Genomic DNA, 27,119 nt, shown 5'->3' on the forward strand with positions numbered 1-27,119 from the left:
GGATTTGAATTTGTCTCCCATGTCTTGTGTGATTGTCCTAAACACTGAGCTTACAAGTGAGATATCCTATCAACACCTCCTCACTGGCTGTGGGAGTGACATGCAAATTTTATGTGAACTTAGCCTGTAAAAAAAACCATTCATTTTCAACACTTCCAAGATTTGTACTTTGTTATTGTCCAAAACTATTTCCCAAATTTAACTAAAATTTGTGAATAGTTTGCAACAGATCAAAACTCTATTTTTCAGTGAAAAAAGTGTATGCCAGAACCCCCCACAACCAAGCATTCGGTCCTATTTGTAACTTTTCTGAGATTTTCTACCCTTGGTTGGGCACAGAAATCCCAATGAAAGCCTCTTTGTCACTCACCATATTTAGTCTTTACAAACATTCCTTGGTATATTTTTCTTTTCATCTCCATATTCTGATAGAAGTAAATCACAGAGGGCTCCCTTCTTTTGGGCAGTGGGTCCAATAGAGAACCCGTTCCTGTTTATAATCCCATCTTTCCTAAAGAGAATTAGGTGGTCTTCCTTATTTGTTCTTTTTTTTTTTAGTTCCTCCACTTATACTCGTTTAAAAAGATAAACTAAATTGAACAAAAAGAAGCTTCAGACCATTTCTGACTCACCAGGATAGCTGATTGACAGACATACACCTCTAAAAATGGACTCAGTCCTATTATAACAATTTTCAATCAGTGGACTGTGGGTGTCAGGGGACAAAACCATATGTTCATTAATGCTTTCCCAAACCCATATTGTCAGTAGCATTATCTTTGGCTTTTTTTTTTTTTTTGCCTTCAAATTTGTTGTTTGTAGTAGGATTTTTTTTGTATAAGGATGGTTATTATTTACTAACTGTACTACACAGTTCTTAAATGCCCACCATTGTGAATCTATTAGGTACATACTGTACAAGGGACATAGTTTAATTATCCTCATTTTATTTTTAGAGTTATTTCTGAGCAGGTTCAAATGTTGCTTTGGGATTTTAATGAGGGGAATGACCTGACTCAGACTCCCTCACTGGTCACATTCTCGAAGCAATAATAATACACAATTTCTTCTGTTTTAATATGTTGCATAGTAGCTGTACTTTAGCAGTTCTATTATAAAGCCATTTTCCTTTACAGAGAAAGGTACTTATTGGTTAATGCCATCTAACAAATCTTTTAATTTTCATTCACAGTGGTACTTAACATGTGGGCTAGAAAGATTTTTCCCCCTTATTAGTTTAGGACATCAAATTACTCATGAACTTATGAGGCACTAGTCAACTTACTGCATACCACCCACATACTATGCATTTGTTTGCAATATATATATATATTTCTTTTTTTCATATTTTGACTGTTTTTTTCTTTTAGTTACTATGGAAATGAACATTTGATTGGCACATGACTGACATCTTCAATGGCAGAATCAAGTCTATTTGTCTCATGTTTTGAAATCCAGCACACACACTAATTATCACGTCTCTCATCTGCAAATGCAGTCATTCTCAATAAAATATGTTATACATTCTCACGTCTCAGCAAGGCAGAGAAAACTCTACAGTTTTTGAATGACTATCCTTAGTTGCTGGCTTTGCGATCTTACTCATTTTGCAATTTTTAGACTAGGAAAGAGAGAACCAGGTGCTTGAGATCCTGAAATAGGAGGGAATTCATCATCTGTGATGTACCTATAGGGTTTGCCTGTGGGGGTCATGCACAGGCAGCAGAAGAACAAAATATTGTTCCACTCTCAGTGCAAGCTAGAGGAAATATTCCTTCCTGATCTCTAATCTGGAACTCATTTTGACCCTGCTTAATAGTGGTATATCAGAGCACTAGTACTCTATGCACAGTTGCCCATCTCCAACTGTTCATACAGTGGTGGAAACAGAATACATCTACCTAGTGGGACAAAAGGACTAAATGCTTCCTGACTATTATAATCAATGTCTTACTATAAAACTGGAAGTGTTATGAGCATGTTGAATACAATACAGATAAACCAGTTCTTCTAAGATGCATTCAGGGAAGAGATGAACAGAATGAATCCAAGTTTAGAAGGGATGGCGATGTCACTTTTTTCCACATATAATTGCTTAAATTATCAAGTCACTGTCCAACCTTCTTCTTAGTAAACCATACGAGTTAAACTACTTAAGCCTCACATGTAAGGCTTGTTTTCAGCTACTAGAACTTTCTTGTCGCCCTTTGAACTCCCTCCTGTATTTTTACATCTTCCACGAAGTGTGGGCACCAGACAATGTTCTCATATTGGTCTTGCTAGTACAGCAGTGGGCAATTACTTCAGCTGGAGGGCTGTTTAATGAGTTTTGGTGAGCTGTTGAAGGCTGCAAGGGTAGCCCCATCTCCTGATAGGTGCCCTAGCCCCTGGTTGCCAGCTTAGGAAACTCCTTGTGAGAGGGGTGCCATCTTGGAACTGGGAAAAAAAAACAAATCATATATTAACAATCAAACAACTACTATAACATATTTTAATTTTATTCCAACAAATATTTTTGTCCTGATTTACATATGTTTGCATAGTGTATATAGAGGTGATTGCATAATAGCTCAAAATAAAATCGTACTCTTGTATATTGTGTGTGGGCAGGTGTGTGGGATGTGTATGGCGGAGTGTGTGGGGTGTGGCTGTGTGGTGGGCTGAGTGTAGAATTTGTGGGGGGGCATGGGGGAGGATGTGTGGGGGTGGGATGTATGGGGTGAGGGTGGATGTAGAGTTTGTGGCAGGTTGTGGGTGGGTGTGTGGACAAACTATGGGGATGTGTGGGCAGGGTGTGGGGGAAGATGTGAGTGTGGGTTTTGTGGTGGGGATGCATGTGGGGGAGGGTGTCAGGAAGTATGGAGGGTGTATGTGTGTGTGTGTGGTGGGGGGGGGGGGGGGCTGGTGGTATGCAAGTCCTGGGAGCTGCACATGAGCCACAGGGAGCCCTGTATAATGGAACCAGGCCAACCCGGGCTCTGGGCTCATACTGCCCCTCTGGGTCTGGGACCAGCACTCTGGGTTTCACACTTCATCTGGCCCTGGCCCCATGCTCTGGAATCCCACCCAGTTGTAGTTTCTCCCTGCCCACCACCACTTCCCTACCTGCTGCCCAGAGTGTTGCAGCAGGGACATGAGGAGGAGTCACTGGAGGCCAGGGGAGCTGAGCAGTTCCGTGGGTGGCTGCAGCAGTAGCAGCCCTGCCTGGAAGCTGTGCACTGGCTGGGGCCCTCCTGTGTAAGAGGGTGGGGGTGCAGCATGCTGCCCCAGCGAGAGTGGGTGAGGTTCAGCCCCATGTGGAGCACAGCAGTGGTGGTCATGGGCTGGGCCAGATACAATTAATTGGTGGGCATCTGTCCATGGGCTGGATGAAATCTCCTGGTGCACCAGATGAGGCCTACAGGCCATATTTTGTCCGCCCTTAAACTAGTAACACAAACAAAATTATTTCACTACCTTTACTTTATAGGATCTTTTTAATTACATCTAAAGGTCAAATTAGCCCTCTTCTGGTAGAGCGTTGCACTGGAAGTTCATACTGAGAGGAAGACCCGTGGTTGATCTTTGACTTCTTCTGCCTAAGAAGCTGCTCCTTCCTAACTCTCCCATCCTGTACATGGAAGTGGTGTTCTTTATTTCTAGATGTTGTACCACAATTTTGGCTATATTATAATATGTTTTATAGGAATGGAACTATTGAACCAGGTAGTTCAAGTCAAATCTGTCCTACTCATTAATTACTATCTCAGTCTTTGAGTCATCTGCAAATTTTAACTTTTAAGTATTTTAGATCATCATCTAGATCACTGATATAAATATTAAATAGTATTGGAGTTTGCGGACCCTGTTAAAATGTCTCTTTTAATTGATATCTCCTTATTAATAGCACTTCAAAATCTGTCAGTGAGCTAGTTTTAATCCATCTCGTGTCTGTTCTGGTAATTACATATAATGCAAGTTTTCCCCCGCCCCTTTATTTAAATCAAGAGTTCGTGCAGTACTAAGTCAAATGCCTTGAAGAAATTCAAGGATACTATAACAAACCATAGCCTTTATTAACCAGACTTATAATTTTGTCAAGAAAAAGACACTACATGTGTTTGATGAGATCTGCCTTCCACATAACCAGGATGACTGGCATTGCATCTTTAGCCTTTACCATATTTACTTTAAAACCACACACAGAATCAGCCCTCCAAAATTGAGGAGCAAATCATAAGCAGAGAAACTGAATTTTCTTCACTGAAGTAGATGCAGGGAGATGCTGTGCTCCAGTGGAAGCCAAAATGGCTGCCTCTTCTCTCTTGCCCTAGTAAGTGGAAAGGGTTGAGTCACAAGTTAACCCTCTCACAACCTCTAAGGAATCTGCAGTAGCTATTAGCTGAACATTGTAACTTATGCCTGATGCAGCAACTGAGCTAGCTTAGGGCAAGCAAACTGCTGCATAAAGTCTGTATTATCTTGACGAGGTGTGTGGTATGGAAGTAGCACTTTATTTTTTATAATAAGGAAGTAACAGCATTGCTACTGCCCTTGTAAAGGTCTGGGTCCTAGCTTGTTGCTGTCCTTCCACACCAGGAAGTTCCTACTGCCTCACCTAGACTCTCTCCTGGGGTGCCACATTGCACTTGGGCATATCCAGAAGGGCGCACATATGTGTAGGGTTCCATTTTTGCTGTGGCACAAATAGCAGTGGCACATATTTGTGCCATTGCTTTGTGCCTCAGGCACACCCCTGCATGTGCGCACCGGCACACACCAGATTTTTCTGGGTGGGGTAGGGGAGGCTGGGGCCAGTACTTGTGTTGACCCCAGCAGTCTTACCTGGGGTCCTGGGGGCCTCCCAGGGGAATAGCAGTGCTGATCTGGCCACGCAGAGCCTGACTGGCAGCCACAGCATTGCTATGGCTGGCCAGCTTCCATTTTTGATGGCACATAACTGCTGCCACATGTGCCAAACTGCTGTTTTCTACAGTGTTTGGGGTTTTTTTGTTTTGTTTTGATACTGGGATCTCCAGTATCAATGCTGGCACTATACTGCAAATTAGCAGTGCAGCGAATGGGTGCATGTGCACCACATGCAGTTTTGCAGCTCCTCAAAGAGCTTTGAGGTGGTGCAAACCATACATGCATGCTCATCTGGATGTGCTGTGTATGTTTCTAGGAGGCATTACTCTAGGGCACAAAGTCAGCCATGACTCTGGAAAATCTTTTCCCCCCTATATTCTGCCCTCCAAAAATAACATGCTTGTCTTATTTAGGATGTGTGGTATGTGAGAAAATATGGTAATTCTTTTTTGATAGATTTTTTTTGATCAATCATGACAGTGTTTTCTCTCAGACTGCCATGAGATTAACAGGTCAATAGTTCCCTAGGACATACTTTTTACATCCCTGACATGTAGAGAAGCAATTAAGTTAACAGAAGTCTTCTCAACTTAAGTCAGAAGCTGCTAGCATTTTTGGACTGTGTGCTTTTGGGACAAACTTGCTTTGTTAATTGTCCTTGGGTCAAGGACTGCAAAGCTTCAAGACTACTGAGCTGCTTGATTTAGGGCAGCTGGTTCTCTAGGCTATGGGAATTGGTCAGGGGCTAGAAGCTCGAGAGTCCATCACCCTAGGGCAGTATTCATGGTAACATTGCCCTGAAATTATGGACCCTGGAAGCCCACCCCATGACTTCCTGGGTCCATGTCAGGGTGCCTTGAAGCCCTGCAAATTCTAGTTAGAGATAATGCTCTCAAGACTTCTGGGATCCCTGGATAGAACTGGTACTCCTAGTACTTTTTAGGGATCCTGGAAGTCCTCAACTCTGATGTAGTCAACATTGGATGCTTATGCCAGAGCTACAGACTTTGGGAGCCAGGGAAACTGTAAAAAGATCAAATCAGGTTCTGTCTGATCTCCCTCAAGGATTCACTGAAAGGTCATTGAAACAGACATTTCTGAAAAATGTTTGGAAAATGCCAATTCATTGAAACCCAACAGACCTGTTTTGTTGGAAAATTCCTGACCACCTCTAGTTAAGAGAGCAATGTTAGAATGTATATAAAGCAGAATAAATGAAGGATTATAAAACTAGTCTGGACTAAGCACTAGCAAGTGTAAAGTAGAGAACAGACTTACAGTGTTGGAAAGCTGACTTAGATACTTTAATAGGTCTTTTTCAGCTATTATCTGTGATTCTGTCTTTACAGTTAGCTTCCAAGTAGCTATAAGATCTGCTTAACATTTATGTTTCATTTTTAGACTTTCTTAATACCAAGTTGCCAGCAGTCTTCACTTTGGTGAATAATATACTTGATTCAATTTTACTCACTCACTGTGATGTAAGTGTCTGATAAAATATCATCTTTCCTTGCTACTGTTTGACATTTTGGTTTTACTAAGCTCACTTCACAAGTAAAAAGTAATTCAAAGAAGAGAGATTTTCTGAAGAGGAAGTCACTCATATGGCATTGACAAAGCTACCCATTTATGCATCACAGATTCACTAAAGAAAGTAAAGGAGAATACATATTTTAAATTATATAGTATCTGCTACATTATAAAGTGCAATGGCAGCTTTGAAGTATTGCTTTTGTTCTGCCATTGTCCTCATCACTTCATCAGAAGAGTCTAAGAACAATGAAAGGAGAAATCTTGAAAGCTTTGGTCATTCAAATATTCTGTTTTAGAATGAGGAGATGCTATCTCTAGCATCTCCTCAAACCAAAAATCAAACCAAAAATTATAGAGGAACTTATAGGACTTGACTTGATACAGTTATGCAAACCAAAGTGTAAAGTCACAAGCCCCATTTTGGATTATGCAAAGCGGAGCCAGTACTGCATTAATGTCAGTCTTTTAGGATAGAGTATATAAATTAAGGCAAGACATATCTGTATAAAATTAAATTCAATCCTGAAACTTGATGATTTTGCTAGAGTAGATGAGATATAAATTTGCGTGCAAGAAGGGGCAGGTCGCACCTACTTTTGGCTGTGTGCTGCATCCACAGTGAGCTCTCGGAGCTCACGTATGTTTGTGGAAGTCCTGCTAATAAGTCTGCACATGCTGGGAGCTCTATGAGCTCACTGAATGACAGATCACTGAGTGGTCTGCCTTATGTTCTTGCTTTAAAGTAGCTCTGGAGCCTGCTGCTGGTTTGCTCTTCCCCTCCCACTTCTCTTACTCCACACCCCCCGCATCCCCGCCCCAAATCCAGCAGCAGAGGACAGGAGGCCCAGAACAACTGGCTGAAATGCCAGTGACATCTGAGAATCCAGGATCACAGTGAAAGGCTGCTGGCACACCACCCTTTGGCAGCGTGATACATGTATGATGAGTAGAGATCTCCCGAATTTGCACTGGAAGTACATGGAACAGCAACTTCCTTAGTCTTGGAGTTTCCCCTGAGTGCCCCACCACCACTCATTGGCAGAGGAGCACCACACTTGCAGCTTGCCACCAACTCCTGAAACCTCAGCTGTGCTTTTCATCTCCTGGCCATCCAGTGCAGGCAGTGAGCAGTAAGCGATGGGCCCTTCCCACTAATCAGCCATGGGGAGGCACATGGGGGAAACTCCAAGATTAAATAAGCCATCTCATTGCAGACTTGTGACGTAAATTCCAGAGATCCCTAATGATGAGCTTTCTTCACTACATATGTAACATATAGCCAAGGGGGGTATGGCCACACCTGTCACCATAATCTTGAATGTTCCTATGCTTGTCGGGAAAGTTTCTCATAATTCCTTTCAGACAGTGATTGGCTTCTGACCTGAAATATGAGGTTTAAATCCATTAAAAATATTAATGACAATATTCAGTTATAGTTATCCATATAAATTGGGTATTTTTTTAACATTACCAGCCCCTTGCACACAATGCTTCTTGTGTCTTATGAAGGGAGCTTTATGTGCATATTAAATTTGAAGCCTTTCAGTTTTCCTTAATGCCTCCTTCACATGTTATGCAGAATTATAAATACAAGCTCCCTGATTACTTCTCATGTACTTTAATTGTACACTTTACTCATATCCTCACTGTGTTGCCAACTCTCCCAGCTTCAAAGTGAATTTCATGATGTAGTTATAAAAAAGCTCCCTGAGTCATAAGGTTAAGTGAGAATCTCAAATTTAATTAAAAGATGAAGACTTTTCATTAAAATATAAGTTTTTAACTATCTTCTTGAAAATAGAAACATGGAAAAAGTGGACTAAGTTGACCTTAGGAGCTCAAAAGAGGCTGACATCCAAGAGGGCAAATAAAATAACCTCAAAATTATTATTAAAACTTTGTGGGTTTTTTGGCCGGGGGTGGGGAGGCAGGCTTATGATTTTTAAACAACTAGGGTTGGCAATACTGATTATGTACTGTCTAAGGTAAACAGCTACAATCTTTTCATTTTTTCTGCACATCAAGGAAGTAATTTTTGTTGCTTGTCTCTGAATTCCTTCTGTTGCCACAATAACATTGCCTCTGATGAAGCAGGCTGTGGCCTATACAAGATTATGTCTTTCTGAACCAGTTAGTCTGTAAGGTACCACCCTATACTACAGTGAGGAACATCAGGTATTTAAGATATTCCACATGGAGTGCATCTACACGAGCTATTAAGGCAACTCAATGAACTCTAGCATGGGTGGAGCAGATCCAGTCTGGCAGCAGGCTCAGGGGGTCAGCCCCAGGCTCTGGGTGGTAGTGTTGGGTGGCAGAGGAGATGGCTTGGGCACCAGATCAATGCTAATGTGTTGAGCTATGCATCAGGCTGTCCCTGCACTTTAGCACCCTTATGCCCCAGGCAGCCCCAATAACCATCTACATGTGTGTTTCATTGCACGTGATTACTCCCTAACAGTACTATCTTATGGTGGAGTTAATTAGGTTACTGTGCACCAGCTCATGTCTAGATAGTGACACTTTATTGTGGAGCTGATTAATCAGCTTCGCAGTAAAGTGCATATGTAGATGCACCCATAGGGCATTTCTACATAAGACACTTAATGCCCACTGGGCTAATTCTAGTGTGCATTAGTGCGACTGGCAAAAACGGTGCTAATGTGCTAATACACAGTATTAGCATTTAGTTAGTACCTGTTATTACATTATCTGTTAAACTTAATATTCCATAATTACAGTGGATTAGTGAACATGTAGACGCATCCCACAAAGAAGAACTAATGAAGAGGGTCAGAGTAAAGAAAGAAATGCACTTAGTTTTTAGACAGTGGGATTCTTTAAGTTTGGACAAGGCACCACTTCATTTGAATGAAAATATAGTCTGTTACTATGTGTACAAAGGCAATCATCTGAAGGTTTTAAGTTCTCATGGATATTTATCCAATTAAAGGGAAAGCTCAAGGGACTCTAAGCAGGTCATTTAACCTGCTGGCTTTTGCAAAAGAATTCACTCCCTTATGAGCTCTTCTGCTAGTTCTCCCAAGCAAAGTACAGCTTTAAGTAAACAAAAAACTAAACAAGATCCTTCTGTCCCCTCCCAGACATGAGATGGGGAGTGTCCCTTGCTCCATTTTTCTGGCCCCAGAACAACCTGGGGCCCTCCTATTCTCCTCACAGCTTGCTTCCTCCTCTCTAATGCTTTTTCTTCTGGGAGCTTTTAAAGCTCCCTGTGGGACACTACCTCATTACCCAAATACCCCACAGCTGAGCTTTTTTAACAGGGCTGACTGTTCTTCCTAGTATTGGGACCTTGATTTGAGGGTATATGCAATGAGACAAGTAATAGCTCTTTCAAAGAATACTTACACCCCATTTTGAGTGCTCTATAATATGTCCCCAAAGAACAGCCCATCTATGTGATATGATCTTTAGTTGAGTCACGAGGGATTTTTTTCAGTTAGCATTACAAGAGTTATACAAGTATGTCTCCTGTGCAATATCTGGAGAAAGAACTTGTGAAACTTTCTCAATAATACAGACTGTTGGAAAAATAACATACTTGTCTCAAAAGACTGAACTGAACCACTTAACTTACTTTACAAAGTAATTTAGGTTGGAAGTATGCTACTAATACAATATGAGCTTTTGAAAAACATCCCAATATTTCAAAATTTACAACTTAGAAGTTCTCATATATTACAGCTTATGAACAAAGGTTACATCCCATCAACTGATCAGAAACCACTATTTGAACACACATTTTTGCAAAATAAAATTAATTCTTGTCTGCTTTTCCAAAGCTGCCAATTTTTCAAACATCTCTATGAAGTATCATTATTTTCTAGGTTTTCAACACTGTTTTTGCATTTATTCAGTTAGATCTGAGCTAGAAGACTAACAGATTGTCAACTAAATGGCCTGAATCTGTATTTTATAACATTTTCAGTTTAAACTTAGTCATCAAACGAGCACAGAATTTTATTGCCAGTAACTCTTTACAGGTAAAAGGAATGGAATGACAAATACTATATGATGTTTTTCTCTTAATTTAGTTCTGAATGACCAAAATGGAGTATATTCAAAGAGTATATTAGATATGATCCTTGGACATTAAAGGTCATTTTCTGTTTTGCATGTGGAATTTTAGGCAGTAGGGGACAGATAAAAGTGAACCCGGGTGAAACTTTCAGAAGGTCTTCATTGCTTTATTATGGAATCTTTAATTAAAAATTATTTATTATTGATTAAACCTCCTAGGTCAGCCTGTGCATGAGTACTTCACTGAGCTGTGGCCTATGTGATCAAAAGAATATGGAGTTAGAAGACGATACTTAGTTCCTGCGGCATAATCTGCCATCACTTTCACTTTTTCTGCATTCCACACTTATTCTTACACATGGTTCATCCTGTTGCTCTTGAAAGCTATAAGCTTACAGCGTGCTTCTTGTCAAACAATGGAAAATCCTCAAAAATATTACAAAAACATAGGACACATTTTTACAACTTGATTTGCTGTAGGTAGGTAAGTCAAAAGTTCCCTAAAAGCATCAGAGTTTGTGTACCATTGAATCTGTTTCTAGACATTTAAGGAACTAATTTTGTTATGGGCTCATAAAGTCTTTTTTCTCCTTGACTCCTCTTATTCTCAAATAAAACAACTGAATCAATACAAATATTGGCTGCTTTCAGAATTACTTTTCATGATGCGCTTTGAACAGAAACAATGAGTGCATGAGCATAAAGGAGCTTGTTCAAAAGATATTTGAATCTCTGCCAAACAGCTCTCTACAGCTGTATTGTACATTTGAGATGAGCTGAACTCAGGTTGTGGGATTCTCTGTGGATTGTCCATAGTTGGGTAGAGACATTCAGGGCACAATTTGTTCTGAACTAATGTTTAACATTGAATACTGATTCAAAACATGTCAAGAACAATAGAAAAAGCAAAACCTAATGGATTCTTTTTTCAAACATGGTTTTATTCTTATCTCTCTGCTTTGATCCCCTCTCGAAATAGCTCTGATATTGTATTTGCCTGGGCATATGTTTTCATCTTTTTATGGGAGAAGTGCAAATTTCATCAAATTTTAAGGACAACTTAATTGCTGCATCTTTAACACTAGCTGCAAAACTTCTTACCAGGACTTATATTTTGGTACTGGCTGCCAAATGGAAATAATTTGTGTAAATTATCAGCAGACTCAATTTATTCACAAGAAAAACTGACAAACCTAGGTTTTCTACTACATCTGTGAAACTGACATCAATGCAAAGCTGACAGCAGTTACAGAACTGATTATGGGTTTGTCTGTGATGCTTCCCTGGTGGTCCCAAAGCTACCTCTCTTAAGCCCACCCATCCAGCCTGTGCCAAACCTGGAAATGAGGCAGTGAAGATTTGCTGATGGTGATATTCCCTCCCTTCCACTTTTGAGGTATCTGTGTCTGGTTTGCTTGAGAGTGACCTCCCTGGGAACATAGGGGAAGCTGCGTAGATTTTTTTCTGTGATGACTCCTTAATTCTTTGCCTGATCTCTGGCTTCAGCAGAAAGTAGATCAGTCAAAGATCTGCTTTAACCTGAAAATCAAAGCAACACATCTAAAAGGGTGACATGCCTTGTAAAGATAGCTTTGTGCGACACATCTTGCCTATTCCTTCTCCTAACACCCTCCTTCCCATACCTACTATGGAGTGACCCTCAGAGCTGTGACCAGGGTGATGTAGAAACGAGCTATGTAAACTTTATTCCACCTAAGCCAGTCTTCTTTTTTCTCATATATATAACTGATGGACATTGACAGAAGTGATATTTGTCATGCAATCAGCCCCCTGAAAGCACTCGAAAGCTATGGACTTACAGAAGTGGACGGCTGCAGAGCACTTTAAAAAAGCCCAATCATGAGACAAATTACCCCACATTTAATGAGGGTTCAGATGGAGGTGCTGCAAAGCAGAGCACCTTCATTAACTTCTGTTTGTCCCTGAGTCCGAGCAGGACTGGATTGCATCAGCTCATCCCTGCTCCTGGTGCTGTCTTCAGGATGGAAGGTGGGAGAAGGCAAGGGAGGAAGCTGTAGTCTGGGGTTTGTCCAGTCTGTGCCTCTCACCTCAGCGGGCTCCAATCCATGCCCCCTCCTCAAGTGCAGGCTGGGAAAACCCCAGACCACAGCTCTCTCCCCTGCCTTCTCCCCCCTTCCATCCTGATAACAGCACTGGAGCTGGGAGGGAGAGGGAATGCAGTCTCTCTCCAAAATGGAGCTTGATTCCCTCTCTCCACCCCCCGCCCCTCCCCCCAACAGCAAACATCTGTTGGGTCAGGGGTCTCACTATAACTCATAGCACTTTCTGTGAAGTGCCATGAGTTACACTGGGGAGCTGGATAAATGTCAGCACCCAATGGGAGCAGGGCAGAAAATTAAAAAAATTACAAAAGTTTTAAGTACTTCTACTACATAGATTTTAATAGAAGTAAAAATAATAACAAAGATTAGTGACAGAGAAATAACTCCAAATACCGGATCACTTTGGTCACTGTAAGTACTAGTTATTAGACTCTTCATATCAGTTTTAAATAGGGCAAAGGAGAGGAAAGTCTTTCTTGCAACCAGATGGAAAGTGTGGTGCTATATAGAGCTGGAGGGACTTAGCCAGAAAAAAACCTCCCAAAAGTAGGGTGAATTCAAAAGGTGAGTATGTGCCAATATCTGAATTGTCTTTCTATCAACCCTCACTTGACAAAATCTAATGCTAAACATGCCAGTGATAATAGCTTTTTTCAACTTTCATTTACTCTCATTCTCCCCAACTTTAATTATCAAAAAGCCCATTAATAGCTTAATTATTACTTGTTTATTTGTGATACTTTTGCTGTGCAAAGGAAATCCCACACAAGCTGTTAATGAAATAGATGACAATTAACATAACATTAAAAAAAACACTGTAGAAAGGTGGAACAGTTAATAAGCACCATGTTTTATAGTAACACGTGCATGCACTACTGCATTGCTTTCAGCAACATAACAGCTGTTATTTTACGCATTTGTAACATCTTCAAGTAATTTTTCTTTCATGATAAATTATACCACATTTGGCCTGTCTAGGTTACATTATGCACTTAAACAACTGTGCAGAAATAACCACATCTGCAAAATGTTTTCTAAATGAGTGACCTCTATGAAAGCATGCAAGAGTGGGTGGCATTTCTTCCCAGTGAATAAAGCAATGGATTAACACTCAAGAGGCCTGAGTTCTAGCAATGGTCTTCCGATTAACTATTTCCAGATCAGTTTATCTCTTGGGGCTTCAGATTTCCTATTTGTAAAATGTGACTATAATACTTTTTTTGTAAGGTGTTTTGACATCTATAGATGAAGTCTACTGTACAATAGATGGCTGTTGTTACAATCAGTATCAAAAGACCTACTTTTGATAACTTCTGGACTCTCGTAGAGTCTTCAGTCAAGTCCGTTGGCCTTCTCTTCCTATTGTTGAGAAGGCAATGAAATTTCAGTAGCATGCTATCCTTTGCCACAACCAGATCTTCAGGGATTGTCTCGGTACTCCCTGTTTTGATGTTAGGGAGTGACACAGTAGGAGATTCTGGGATCTTCTTCATATCTACACATTTTGTGGGAGCAACCAGAATGCCAGTTCCTCCATTCTAGAATCCAGGACTTTTTCAAACCCTTCACTGTATCCTGCTCCATGACTTTTAACACACAAACATGAATGCACAAAGGAAGAAAATAATTCTTTCCTCTATACTTGGGAATCATTTACAGTGATGTTTACCATCCCAACTTCCCATTAACTTTACCTAAAGGTCTTGGAGCTCATCACTTCAGAATATTATGTCCATATCATCATAGGTGTTTGGCATAAGTTGGAAGTATTAGGCAATAGTACTTGACTTTTTTTGAAAAGGCTAAAACCTAGAAATGATTTTAGCTTTAAAGGAGAAGGGGTTATGACATCTGAAACCAAGAAAAAGCTGAAAAAAGGATAATTAGATAGATAATTTGGAGCAATAAAAATGGAGCTGGGTAGGGCATCAGTATGTGAAAAAAGGAAAGGGCAAAAAGAGTTTGACAGAGGGGGAAAAAGGAGAACAAAGTACATAGATAGATGTGACAGGGTTCTTAACGCATGCCTTTAAGAAGAGAAAAGGCTGCAACAAGGGCTCAGGTGGCAATCAGGGGAGTCACCTGACTGGCAAAGGGCTGGGCTATCAGTATATAAGCTGAGGGCCTGATCTGGTCTGGCAGTCTAGCCCTGTGAGCCAGAGGGAGAGGAGATCCTGAACAGCAGGACTGCAGACAGGCTCCTGGTTAACATCTGAGCTGGGATAAGCAGCACTGCAGGCTTGTGGAAGGGACTATGGGAGGTCCCAACTGGCCCAGGAGTAAAGGCCAGAGATCAGGGCCAGGGACCCATAGCCCAGAGATCAGGGCCAGGGACCCATAGCCCAGAGAGGGGCAGAAGCAGGGCAAAGGAGCCCAGAGATTGGGGCAAAGGAACCCAGAGATTAGGGCCAGGGGGCCACAGCATAGATGGGGACAGAGGCAGGGCAAAGTAGCTTGGGTATCAGGCAAAGGTGTCTAGAAATCAGAACCTGATAGGGTAGGATACAGTGCTCAGGAGCAGCCCATGTAGTTGAAGTGCCTGAGTGGGAGTACAGGCAGGGAGGCTGTGCTCAGGAGTACCCATAAGAGGTGAAGTGCCCAGGAGAAGCAGGAAAGCCTGGAAATCACACCAGGGAGTAACTGAGGTAGGCGAAGTGCCCAAGTCATGAGAGTAAGATCAGGCATGGGAAGCCCTGGGACAGTCTCCCTTTCCTGAAGAGATAACATTAAGGTGTGGCAGAAAGCCAGGAAGAGGGGAGAGTGCCCAAAGAGAGTCAGATTAGGCAAGGGTGCAACTGCCACCAGAGGGTGTCACAGCTGCCCCTGTGATGAGTGCTGGTTACACAGAGATGAAGGAGTATTGCTGGAAAAAAGCAAACAAACAAAAAAACAGGCATTAGTTTATTAACTTTTTTCTTTCCCTTTCTGCTTCTTTTCAATTTCCCCTGAGCAGAATACAAGCCACAATACACTCAACTTGAGTAATACAGTCTGGTCCTTTGGGTTTGAAACAATGAGAAATGAGTTTCCTATCCCTCATTTCCTATTTTATTAACTTAATATTCTTTAATTGTATTTTGAATTCATTTAGATATATGCCTGGATCGAGCAAGTCACTGAAGCATGTACTTAACTTTAAGCAAGGTAATATTCTCATTGCTTACACAGGGACTCCTTCACATGTTAACACAGAGATAGTCAATCTCTGGCATATGTGCCATAAGTGCATGGGCAGCCTCTGTGTATAGTACATAGCAGATTGGGAAGTAGGGAGGCAGAACTGTAGTAAATATGACAAGAAGTAGACCAGCAGATTGGACATGGGAAAGGAATCAGAGTGGCAGTGAGGGAGGGTATAAAACACACCTGTCAAAAAGGTTGGCCCTCGTGTTTTAAGTCATGATTACTAAGTCTCCCTATAGCAGCCATAGTAATTATAAGAGAGTTTATACAAGTAGTCATAAATTGTGTAACACAATTTAATTCCATGATCACGGAGACAGAGCCAAACATATTTCAGGGATATTAAATACATATGAAGGGGTATAGATTGTAGCCATGTTAATCGAAAAAGCAGAGGCAGACAAAACTCTTGAGGTAGAAGCAATATCTTTTCTTAGAACAACTAAATAGTAACAAAAATATTTTTCTTTCTTTGCAAGCTTTCGGGCTCAAACACCCTTTGTCAGGCAGAAGAGAATTCAAAGATTGTAAGAGTTCTCCCAAGTAGAAAAGAAACTTCATCTTGCACAGGGGAGGTAAAGGATGGTAGGGTTCCCATGGGTTTCAAAGTCCATTTGTGAAAAAGTTGCTCTGTGACTATGCAGATAGGCAGAGACAAGGCTCCATCAGGCTTCTTCCCTGAAGGTGTCAGATATCAGGCGGAGAGTTGAATAGGAGAATCTTATATAATAAATGCTTTACTTAACTGAATTAATTTAATGTTTAATATTTATGTATTTAACAGCTTGCAAATTGGAGCTGGCATCTTTTAAATATTACATAGCTATTCATTTAGCACAAACTACAGTAAATGATATGAATAAATACATTAAATATGATACAATATGCTTAATGTTTATATACTTTGTTAATTGTCATGTGGCATATGGATTTTATCATGAGATACCAATCTGTCAATAGCATCTGATGAAGTGACATGTTGATTTTTTTGGTACATAATTAATAATAATATATACATAATTGCATACCTTTTTGCACAGCAGCAGTGTGGCATATTTTATTTTCATTTGTCTCACCATATGTATTAGTATGGAATTATTTACTAATGTACTGTTACAAAGTATTGAAACTTGTTTCGTCCTTTCAAGTATTTCATGTCATAGAAAGGAATGCTAAACACTCCATAGTAGGGACTAGAATTCTGTAACTCTTTAGGAACATGAAATTGGATAATGGAGTATTAGAATACACCCAACATTGGCCTAACTCCACATCCATTGAAATTAGCTGTAAAACACCTGTTGACTACAGTGCGGAAGAATTAGATATTGTGAGACACTTGAAAATCTTGTCCTGATTTGATTTTGTTCAATTTATGTCTCCTAGGCATAATGTCTCCGAGGCACAGAAATGCTGAAATAGATGCGCAGAAAGATTTAGACCAGCATTTAAAAGAATTTGCGGGTTTATGCCCTACCACAGTAAGGGTGGCCAAAATTTGGAATGGGCTTCTAAGGGAGGTGGTGCTCTCCCCTACCTTGGGGGGTCTTTAAGAGAAGGCTGGATAGGTATCTGGCTGGGGTCATCTGACCCCAGCACTCTTTCCAAACTTTGGAACGGGCTTCCAAAGGAGGTGGTGCTCTCCCTTACCTTGGGGGTCTTTAAGAGAAGGCTGGTTAGGCATCTGGCTGGGATCATCTGACCCCAGCCCTCTTTCCTGCCTAGACAGGGGGTTGGACTCCATGATCTGTTGAGGTCTCTTCTGACCCTGCATCTATGAAAGTCAGCTACTTTTGTGTACCCCTGCTTCAGACCCCCCCAGTCAGTTTCCCCACTGGTGATTCCCCCTGCTAGTGATTATTACCAATTACCCCTGTTGCCAAAGGCCACTATAAGTCACACATGCCTTGACATCCTGATAATACTTTGCCCTTGGTTGTGCTCCCTGAGGGGGCATGCCTTGCAGTATGGGAAACGCTTATACAATGTCTAGTCTGCCTCCCTGCCAAGCCTCAGATTGCTGCCAAGAAAATAAATCTTGTACATTTGCTTATCTGTACACACCCAAATCCAGCAAGTAGGCACTGTATACATCTTAGAGAGAGAATTTTTGAGAGCTGTGGTGAAGTATACACTCATAGAATTACAGAGTCATAGAGAAGCAGAGCGGGAATGGACCTCAGGAAGTCATCTAAACCATCCCCCTGCCTGAAGCAGAATCATCTCTATCCAAACCATCCTATACATATCTAATGTCTAACATCTTAGCTAAACTACACAGTCAACCCTGACACAACACAAAACATAACTCCCTAACTTGCCACAGGTAAAGCAGGGGGACCACAGTGGCCAATGTCCTGCTGCTGTTAATATACATGCTCAAGAGATCCCAGGTAGATGGTGACACCTCCTGCTTCAGAGGAAGGCAAAAAACTCTGCAATCCACACCAATCTCACCACGGGGTAAAATTTCTTCCTGACCCCAAATATAGCAATCAGTCTGACCCTGTGTGGAGGGGCAAGGCCCTCTAGCCAGAAAACCATGGGTTTAAGTCTTAACAGAAGCATTGGCACACCACAGTCCAGTCCCCAGCCTGGGCTACAGCCAATACCCAATGCCTCTCAGGAAGGCTTTAAAAAACTCTGACATATATAACAGCAAGGTGGGAGAAGGGAATTCCCTCCTGGCCCCAGGCAGCAACTGGAAAAACCCAGAAACATGGAAATACCCATAGTAGAGCATAGGCATCGCTATGCCTAGAACATCCCTGACTTGTGATTGTCCACCCTCTTCTTGAATACCTCCAGTAATGGAGAGTCTATTCCATTGCTTCATTATTAGAATAATGAAGAATTTGTTTTTCCAGATAGACTATCTAAAGTTACTTTGCTGCAACTTCAAGCTATTGATCCATGTCCTGCCCTCTACAACAACGGATCAAAGGGGTTTCTCATTTTTTATTGCAGCCCTTTGAGTATTTGAAAACTAATATCATGTCTTCTCTTAAGCACCTTGTCTGCAAGCTGAACATGCCTCGCTTCTTCAACTTGTCTTTATATGACTTACCTTCCAAGCTTTATCATTTTTGCCATCTGCCTTTGGACCCTAACTTCTCCACCTCCTTTTTAAAATGTGGAGCCCAAAACTGCATACAATTCCCTAGATGGGGCCTAACCAGTGATGAGTAGTAGGCGCTATCACCTCCTGGGTGTGTCTACACAAGACGCTAACTGTGCAGTATCCTAATTCTACTGTGCAGTAGTGTGCCAGGCAAAACCTGTGCTAATAAGCTACTGTGCAGTAGTATTAAGCTACTGCAGAGTTAGCATCACTAAAAAGCCATGTACCAGCACTACTGTGCAGTAGTGCCAGTTTCTGTGCATTAATTTAGTACTTGGTTATGTGAGTACTAAAATACGCAGTAACTACGGCTCATTAATGAACATGTAGATGCACCCCCTGCATCTTGCATTTAATGCTTCTATTGGTGCAACCCAAAATTGCATTTGCCTTTTCTGTAGCTGCATCGCATTGCAGACTCATACTGAGTCTGTGATCTATTTAACACTCCCAGATCCTTTTCTGTAGTGCAGTCATCCAGCCAGGTGTCATTCATCTTGTATTTGCATTTTTTATTCTTCTTCTTAAAGTGTAGCATATTGCATTTGTCAGCACTGAATTTAATCATGTTAGTTCCATCCCAGCTTTCCAATCTTTCAAGTTCTTCTTAATTGTGATCCCATCCTCCAACGTGCTCAGAATCTTTCCCAGAGTCATGTCATCTGCATATTTTCACAAGAAGCTCTCAGTTCCAGAATCTGAATCATAAATAAACATGTTGACCAGCACTGGGCCCGGAACAGACCCCTATGGGATTCTCACTTGAAACCTCCTGCCATTCTGGAATGGATCCATTTATAATTACTCTTTGCTTGTAGCTACTGAGGCAGTTGTGTATCTACCTTGTCCAGTTCACATTTCTCCAATTCGTTTATGAGAAAGTCATGTGGGACTTCAAAAAACCTTGCTGAAGTCTAAATATGCTATATTGACAGCATTCCCTTCATCCACCCAAGTAGTTACTTTGTCAAAGGAGGAAGTCAAGTTTGTTTGTCATGCTGGCTGCTTGTGATCAGCCTTTCCTCACCCAGATACTTGCAAATGGACTTCCTTAAGATATGTTTCAGTAACTTCCTGACTGAGGTGAGGCTAACTAGTCTGTAGTTCCCTGGATCCTCCTTTTGCCTTTTTTAAAGAGGGGCACTATGTTAGCTCTTTTCTAGTCCTTTGGTACCTTGCCCATCTCCCATGATTTCATGAACATCATTGCTAAGGGCTCCAACGTCTCTGCCAGTTTCTTCAGGACCCTATGATGAAATTTATCAGGCCCTGCTGACCTGAATTCATTCAGATCCATCAAAGCCATCCAAGTGCCTCTTTGGTTATTTCATCCCTTGGTTTGCACCCTTTCTTATCCAAATAATCTGTATTAGGTATCTGGTGCAAGATCCTGTAAGCTGTATATATAGCTTAATTGCAGTACTTGGGCAGAAGCCAGTGTCACAAGCATATGAGAGGTTTACTTCCTTTGTGGAAGCCCTAGGGTGGGTGGGGAGGCAATATAGATGTGACTATAGGGGTCTTGAGTGCACCCTACCAGCTCAGTAGATATGTAAATTCATCATCTGGTGCTCAAAACCTTGCTCATCTGCCACATAAGTTAGGAAGTTCCTAAGGGCTATAGAAATGAAGGTTACTGTTAGAAAAGTTGCCCATCTCTCTCTGGGTATCCTCATGCTGTTCATGTTGGTGTTCACAGTATTCTGATGTTGAAAACGATTTTAAAAGTCATTTTCCTGTAGGTACAATCTGGTACGCTTCCAGAGCTCATTCACTGGATCAGATCCCACGCAAATGCCAGCTAAAGAAGGTTCAGGTTTAGTCATAAATGAACCTCTAGCCTCTCTACCTTGGGTCAGTATTCTAATCCCTACACTACTAGGTAACAAGAGAGTGACATGTACTCTCTGTCCATGTGTGAGAAAACTGATTTAGATACCCAGCTGCAGAACTCTGGTTCATTTCAGTGCACCACTTTCAGACTGGTGCCTCCTTGCTGCTCAGAAATAGCCTCAGCTCTTCCACTCTGTCACTTCAGACACAGGCTTTTCCCACTGAGACTACGAATTCTAGCTGGCACCTAAAAGTTAAGTGTTGCAACAAGAATCATTGTGGCATCTATCTTTTTGTGTGGAGCTACCCTATATCATTTGCCTAAGAGTTATACAGGAAGTCTGTCCAAAAGCAAGGAATTTAATGTAGGTTGCTGGACCTGTCTTTGCTATGCAGAAAGCTGAATTTCACCACACAGGCAACAGTTCATATAACCTAAGCAAGTAATTACATTTGCACACACAAAGTGGGGGTTTGCTTATACATTTTGTGGGAATTTTTAGGTGTTTGAATCTACAAAATGTATTACTCAGATAACATAAAATGAACTGGTCCATTAGCAATTTTCAGAAGACATACTAACATTTTTTTGATTATTTCTTTTCTTTCAAATGAGGAAAATAGATTGCTATATCATGAATCATTTGGAACTTATTCATTGGGTGTATGAACTTGGTTTAACTGTTTAACTTGTTTTATAGTAATCTGCATTGCTCAGTTTTTGCTGTGAAAAGGGAACTGTTATGCAGACTGAAAAATAATTTGGTGCCTATTTGTTTTGTGACACATCAGTACAACAGGTCAAATCATAAAAAAACCCAAAAACACACACCAGACACACAAATATATTTTTCAAAGAAAAGACTGACTTTGACAGGTTGCCATTTGAAGCATTATATTTTTAACAAAGATTTAGTTGACCACCAGTGTTTTAGTCTATACCTTTGTACCAGATATGCGGTATTGGCTATTCATTTGCTATATTATTATTCTCCTCTAATTCTCCTATTAAAAGTTTGTCATCCAGCAAACATGGAGAAATAATACCATGGTGCTATTACAACACAATATATACAAAGACTTTATTTCTATTAGTGACTACACTAGACAGAAGGAACATAAAGTCTCATGTTTTTCTTTTTTTGTTTTACGTTTGTTTGGGGGTTTTAAGGGGGGGGGGCATGTTGGAGGAAGGGGTTGCTATCAAAACATTTCCCTAAATGGCCGAGGTCTTTTATCTGGGAAGCAAAAACAACCCAGAATGTTAATTGGAACTCTGTTCAGATATATGACTGTTCTGCTAATCACTAATGTTATTTGCAATGATGAATTCATTGTGGCTTATCTGCAAGTTTAAAAAAAATTCAATCAATACTTGACAAAAAGTAGCCTGATCTAAACTATTGACTAGTACCTAATGTCACCAAGTCCTCTTAGAGAAAAGAAAAGGGATCAGGTCAGACTCAGTCTTGAAAGGTGATAACATTCTGGCCTGAATCTAGCATAGATGCATAGCTTTTAGCATTTGACTAAACAAATTAAAGTGAAAATAAAGTCAAGCATGTGCTAAAGCAACTGGTTGGACAAACACACACCTGGACATACACATTTTGTTAACATTAAGGATGTGCTTAAAAGAGGTGCTTAATCAAGACTTAAATGCCTTATTAGACTGGGGCTAGACTGCTCAGCTTCCTTCAGGATGTAGCCTGGGAGTAGTTTAGTGAGGGAGGGCAAATGGGACACCAGCCCCAGACACAAACCCTGGGGAGGGGAGGTGCAAAAATAGCAGTGCATTTCTGGAACAGACAACGCAGTGCCACCAGCAACACAACCATGACACCGAACCAGACAATTCAGTGCCACTGCACCACCTACATGACAGTCCTGTTACATCTCTGAGCCTGAGAGGCCAAATTAGTTAATGACTTCTAGATTGCTTCTGATTAAGAATATATACAACACTTTTGCTTTTTCCAGTAATTTTTGCAAACAAAATCTGCCTCTCATACAGCTGTTTGTACAAAATAAATAAAAGGGATTCCAAATACTGGTCAAAGTATTTTTTTTTGCTTGAATAAACGTTTTTGAATAGTACCTTGCAGTATTCACTCATCTTTCCTCCCAACTCTTCTCAAGCAATAGCGCATGTAGCGTGAGCACCACACTTTGAATAGGGATCAAAGATGCACAAAGGCTGCATTTAGCTCTAGTGGAAAAAGTTTATTTAATCAAAGTGCTAGTATTTTATAGTTTGAACATTGACATTGAACAGAGAGCCCTATAATCAGAAGTTCAGATTAGATTGTTTCATTGTGGAACAAATATGTTGGTTACAAAATCACAAATCTGCATTTGTTTCGGTAGACTTGAAATCATTAAAATTATCAAACTGATGACTGTTTGTATATTTCTTTAGGACTGTTGAAGGTATCCAAGCAGAATAGCATGAAATTGCATCTTCTCTATAATGAAATTCAAAGGCTCTTCAGTTCAGATGTAAATAATATTGAAAATAAAGAACCTAATTAATTTATTACTGACATTAGCTCATTTGGTCTTCAGAGGCTTTACTTGCTAGAAAAGGGGGCACTGCAGGTAACTGGAACACCTGAAGAGACTCAAATCCAGTGCTGGCTGTGTTACATGTAAAATATGGTACTATTCAAAATGCACCTGACTGCTTGCCAACTGATATGAAAATTAGGGTTGGCTGGAAAGCAGTAATTCTATTTAGTGAAAAAATGTTGGGAGGAAAAAGGTTGGAATATATTTGCAATCCAGTGTAGACTGCAACAGGCCTGCTTTTTTTGTGTGCTGAGATATAGATACTGTGCCAGAGTGGGCATTACCCTAGCAGTTATGACACCTCCCTTAGATGTTGGATAAAAAGGTTCAGGTTCCTGCCTGCTTTACACAGGGAACTTAACTTAGTATCTTTAACATAGTCATAGAGTGACTTCACCTATGGAGCTCTTCTTGTGTTCTCTGATTCAGCTATAACAATAGGTTTACACAAAAAAGAGACAGCATGGAGTCTCCACGTTTCTCATAGCCCTTGCTCCAAGAATTGTTTCATGTCAGAATGGATAACAGTTCTCAGAGTACAGAGCATAACACAGAAATCTCCCTTTTCTCAAATGAGGCTAAAAGTACGTTCACTCTCTGATCTAATGAAACTTAAATTATTTTATGCACAGTGACACTGCATTAACAGGACATATGAAGAATTCCTCTGCCACCATATAGCTTTTACACTAGTGATCAGGCACTCTCAGGGAAGGTCAGAGTTGTGGGTTTGAAACTACTTAAGCTGAGTCTCCAACATCTTGGACAAAGATTTTACTATACCATTTGCATTATTGTGCAAAAAATTGGACTCCCCTTGTCACTAGCTCCTTGAGCCACATTTTAAAAGTAAGTGGTGGCCAGCACTGCATTGTATGTGGAGCCCAATCTAATAAATGTGTGTTGCATGTGCTGCTAGAGGAAATCAGTTGACTTGGAGAAGTGCCTAGTATCTGAATCCTTACTGGGCTTCGGTGTTAATTAGATGATTTTAAAGAAAGTTTGTTTTTCTTGGTTTGTTTTTGAAATTTATTTCAGCTGCAGTTTAACTCAAATATAACTATTTAAATATCTTCTATGACAAAGGAGGCTACTTAAATAAGGACCTTGGCAGGCACAGAGGTCCTGACTTAAATAAGGTAAAATTAAATTTACAACTCAAATATTTGAAAAATTAAAATCCACAATTTTAAGGAGGAATGAGCCAGTAAAGGAAAATTGAAGGATCTTGATCTTAAAACTAATGGTAGCCCAGTTATTTTGATTATTCTGCAAATCTTGTAACTAGTGCTTCCTTGAACGTTGTCTCTTCCAAAAGTACTGCATGGCTGCCAAGAGTTATTTCAGAGACGATATCACAATGCAAACTGGCTGAGGGTGTTATATTGGCTCTGAACCTGCCATATTTTATACAGGTTTAAAAAAGAGATTCCCTCTTCTCTCCTGTAGTTGGAATAATTGCACTTAAAGTAGAGATGGACCCAGGCTGCATGGTCTCCATCCACATTTCTTATAGGCTGGATTGCAGCTGGTTACATTCGAAGCTAGCCCTTTAGAAAGATGTGTCTGGCAGTAGGATAAAAGGCTGGGTATTTTGGTGCCCATTCATCTCTAATATAAGCAGGAAAAAACAATCTTTATCTAAATCTACTCATATTTGACCATCACAGAGATTTCCCAATTACATTGATTAGGAAAGAGGTGGTCAGCAATTTTCAAACCACATAATCTGCACTGAATGCACCCTTTCCATAACTGTCTGGGGAAGTCTAAGTATGACAAATGACACTAGGTGTCTAACTGCCCTTTTGCCTTTGGAAAAAATGTCTCTCCCTAAAGGCGAACACCGGGGGCATGTCCAGACGACTGTGCAAGTGCGATTTGTAGTGCCTCAAACCCGTTTGTAGCAGTACAAACCCCATGAGGCGAACGTGCAACTGTGTGTTGTGTTGCAAATTTGCAGTGAAGTGCCAAAATTTGATACCAAGATGTCCCAGTATCAAAAAAAAATTATGCAAAAAGTGGTGCAGTGCATGTGGCAGCAGCATGCACTTCCAGAAACAGATCTGGCCATCTATAGCACTGCTCTGGCTTCTGGCCAGGCTCCGTGTGGCTGGATTGATGCCACTGCTGCCCTAAGAGGCCACCAGGACCCCAGGTAAGTCTTCTGGGGCCAGCACAGGTGCTGGCCCCAGCATCCTCTATCCCACCCGGAACAATTTGGCATGTGCCAAAGCACACATGTAGGGGCATGCCCTAGGGCACAAAGCAGTGGCACAAATCCAGGTGTCCCTGGAGACGAACACCTCTGCACATGGGGATGTGCCCTGGGTGTCTTGAGTTTTGAGGTGAACAGGGCCTTAGCTGGTATAAAATTGTCCGAGCCTAATAGAGCGCCATTGATAGGTCTACAATGATTTATAGCTGCTGCAGATTGTCACTATGCAGAGCTGCACCTCCCACTCCCTCTCCATCTCCCTCTCACTCCCCTCAACATACATTTCTGCACTGAGTCTATCTTAACATGTAATGCCCTGCTGTTCCATTCTGGGGCCTCATTTTAGAAGAATATGTCAACTTTGACAGAACTGTTCGAGCATTTTCAATATGGACAAATAGGGAGATTGGGATGAGACGAATAAAATCATTATACACATAGATGGACTGGCAAAGAACATCCTTTTTCTAATTTATTTCCAAGGTGCCTTGGTAAACGAGACATGCAGGCTCCACAGGAGATAGTCACCTTGCAGGTACTCCCATGGAAAAATGTCTTCTGTGGAAAATGCTAACAGAAATATATCCTTTTCTGCTTTCTTGGATTAGCACAAGGACTTTTGACTTATTGAAGACACTAAGTTGCAGAGCTAGGAGACAGATTTTTAAATATTATATATATTAGCTTTTTTATAAATGAATTCCTTTCATGATTTGGTTGATTACAGCTTTAAAATGAAAATGTTTGATTTATTGCAAACATTTCATTGAAAAATGGACAGACTGACTTATTTGAGAGTTAAGATTCATTTCAGAATTTCTCTGAAGGAACTGTTTTCAACTATCTTTTTAAGTGTGAGATTGAAGTCTCTCAGCATATTCTCACGCCTGAAAGATTTTCATTAGAAGAAGTTATAGCTGCTGAATATAAGGCAGAAAATTTTGGACTTTATGTTTCAATGTGAGCATATTTCACTAGAATTTTTGGTTTGCCAAACCCTGAGATTAGATAAACCCCCCAACTTCTTTTGTCTACCAGAAATGTGGTTCTATGCTTATTCTAAAGCACAGTAGGCACCATTAAAACTCCATGCCCACCACCCTGGTACCTGCAGTAACAGCAGTCTCTTCGTATATTATACAAAAGCAAGTGACAGCCTATGTGACAAATGCTGAGCCCTTAATGTCTCCTACTCTATTACTGTATAAGACATACTATTCCCTTTGATGCAAGACTTTGCAGGAATGACACTAATAAAATATTAGTCAAATCAACTTGTCACGACCCAGTGATTTTGGTGCCTCGGCACTATGGAATTTCCTGGCCACATGAGAGCTCCTTTGCACGGCAGAGTGTTCTGCTGCAATTGAGAACCCGCGTGTAGGAGAGAGTTCCCGCCAATTTGCAGTTTCCTTTGCAGGATGCATTTCTTCTTTGCAGCACAGAAATGCACGATGCAAAGAGTTCCCGCTATTCGAATGTAAATTTGTGTCCCGCTATTGGCCAGTGCTAAATTATTCACACGTGGCGGCTAGTAATTGGCTCGCTAGCCGTTTAAAATTCCGCGCAACTTCCGCCCAAGTCGAAGAGCTTTGAGCACGCTGCAGAGTGCCTCTGAAGTTATCTGACTTGCGTCTGCCGATCGATAGACTGATCACCTATCGATCTTTCTTCCCGTCACCGAGCGCAA

General features: G+C 40.9%; 1 long non-coding RNA gene across 2 annotated transcripts in view; it reads right to left on the reverse strand.

The window, feature by feature from the left end:
* Positions 1 to 1,058: 1,058 nt before the first annotated feature.
* Positions 1,059 to 27,119, reverse strand: part of LOC112548210 — a 34,439-nt gene continuing 8,378 nt past the window's right edge. The window contains exons 2-3 of one of the 2 annotated variants that reach the window (XR_003092013.1): positions 3,106 to 3,426; positions 1,059 to 2,436 (exon numbers count right to left, since the gene is read on the reverse strand). This is a non-coding gene — a long non-coding RNA (uncharacterized LOC112548210). The remainder of the gene's footprint in view (positions 2,437 to 3,105; positions 3,427 to 27,119) is intronic. The other variant, XR_003092012.1, reaches the window with a different exon arrangement.

The sequence above is a fragment of the Alligator sinensis genome, unplaced genomic scaffold, assembly GCF_000455745.1.
Source record: "Alligator sinensis unplaced genomic scaffold, ASM45574v1 scaffold465_3, whole genome shotgun sequence".
NCBI classification, from domain to species: domain Eukaryota; kingdom Metazoa; phylum Chordata; order Crocodylia; family Alligatoridae; genus Alligator; species Alligator sinensis.